Source organism: Aulonocara sp. 'chitande type north' Nkhata Bay, linkage group LG7 (genome assembly GCF_057382095.1).
Source record: "Aulonocara sp. 'chitande type north' Nkhata Bay isolate Kocher_YH1m ecotype deep benthic linkage group LG7, A_spYH_male_GT1.1, whole genome shotgun sequence".
NCBI lineage: Eukaryota > Metazoa > Chordata > Actinopteri > Cichliformes > Cichlidae > Aulonocara > Aulonocara sp. 'chitande type north' Nkhata Bay.
Window position 1 is genome coordinate 37516463 of NC_141350.1, and position 2083 is coordinate 37518545.

At 46.3% G+C, this 2083-nt stretch overlaps 1 pseudogene; it reads right to left on the reverse strand.

Annotated features, from left to right (window-relative positions):
- Positions 1-612: 612 nt before the first annotated feature.
- Positions 613-1495, reverse strand: LOC147325656 (uncharacterized; annotated as a pseudogene).
- Positions 1496-2083: the final 588 nt, after the last annotated feature.

Genomic DNA, 2083 nt, shown 5'->3' on the forward strand with positions numbered 1-2083 from the left:
CAGACAAAAGGGAAGCTGAAGAAGAGTGAAGTGTACGAGGGGGTGAGTATGTATGGAGAAGATCAGATAAATATGGAGGAGCGAGGTTATGAAGCGCTTTGAACATAAGAAGCAGGATCTTGAAATTGACATGGAGGTGAACTGGAAGCCAATGGAGCTCTTTAAGAACAGGTGTTATATGTTCAGTAGATCTAATTCTGGAAATAATACGGGCAGCTGTATTTTGAACTAACTGCAATTTATGGAGAGATATATGAGATAGACCATAGAGAAGAGAATTACAGTAATCTAAACGAGATGTGACAAGAGCATTGACAAGTATGGCGGTACTGTTTGGAGTGAGTGAAGGACGAAGGCGGTTAATATTATGGAGATGAAAATAGGAAGACCAAGTGATATTATTTATATATGCTGTGAAAAAAAGAGTGCTATCAAGGATGACACCAAGACTCTTAACCTGAGGGGAGGGTGTGACAACAGAGTTATCAATGGATAATGAAAGACTTCTGTTTGGGACTTTGGTCAGTTTTGATTTGGTGCCTATTAAAATGAATTCTGGTTTATAGCCATTAAGTTTAAGAAAGTTGTGAGTAAACCAGACCTTGATTTCACTTAAAAAGTCAGAAATGGATGTGGGTGGGAGAGTAGCCATGGGTTTGGAGGATAGGTAGAGTTAGGTGTCATCTCTTGTACTGCCATGATTAGTGCATCTGTGCTGTCTTTCAGTCCAGCTTTGGCTGCTCTTTATCTGGTAGGATTTCTGGATGTCAGCCACTGCATCTATCTGCCGCTGGTACATACTGTGCAGGGGTTTGTCCTTCCAGGATGGCTCCTCCTCTTGCTCCTCTTTCTTGGGTTTCTGCTACCTGAGGTACTCACTGAGCATGCAGTCTGTGGTGGCCAACTTCCTGATGTACTCATGTATGTTTGTTGTCTCATCCTGGATTGCGGTATTGACACTCACTAGTCCCCAGCCTCCTTCCTTCTGCTTAATGTACAGTGTCAGGGTGCTAGACCTGGGGTGAAACCATCCCGGGATGGTCAGGAGCTTCCTGGTCTTGATGTCAGTGGCTTCTATCTCCTCCTTTGGCCAGCTTATTATTCCAGCAGGGTACCTGATCATGGGGAGGGTGTAAGTGTTGATAGCCCGGATCTTGTTCTTACCATTCAGCTGACTCCTCAGGACTTGCCTCACTCTCTGCAGGTATTTGGTGGTTGCAGCTTTCCTAGCAGCCTCTTTGTGGTTCCCATTTGCCTGTGGGATTCTGAGGTACTTGTAGTTGTCCTCCATGTGTGCAGTGTTGCCTTCTGGTAGTTTGATCCCCTCAGTTCTGACTCCCTTCCCTCTCTTTGTTAGGATCTGACTACACTTCTCCAATCTGAATGGCATTCCGATGTCCTTGCTGTGGATCCTGGTGGCGTGGATCAGTGAATCTATGTCTTGTTCACTCTTGGCATACAGCTTGATGTCATCCATGTAGAGGAGGTCACTGATTATTGCTCAGTTCGGTAGCCAGTATCTGTAGCAAGACTTTGCAATGATCTCACTGAGGGGGTTCAGGCCTATGTAGAGCAGTGGAGACAGAGCATCTTCTTGGTAGATCCTACACTTGATGGTGCCTTGTGCTATGGGCTTGAATTTGGCCTCTAGTGTTGTACGCCAAATCTGCATTGAGTTCCTGATGAAAGCTCTTAGGGTCCTGTTGCTCTTGTACAGTTCTAGGCATTCCAGGATACAGGTGTGGAGCATCGAGTCATAGATCTTCTTGTAATCAATCCAGGCAGTGCACAGGTTGGTGAACCTGGCCTTGCAGTCTCGGGTGACTGCTCTGTCTACCAGTAGCTGGTGTTTCACACGTCTGGTTTTCCCGCCAATTCCTTTCTGTGCCCAACTCATGTATTGAGCCATATGCCTGTTTATCTTAGCTGCTATGATTCCTGACAGGAGCTTCCATGTGGTACAGGCAGGTAATTGGCCGGTAGCTGGACGGGACCAGTCCCTTCTTGGGAATCCTTGGGGTTCAGGACTGTCCGGCCTTCACTTAGCCATTCTGGGTAACTACACACACACACACACACACAC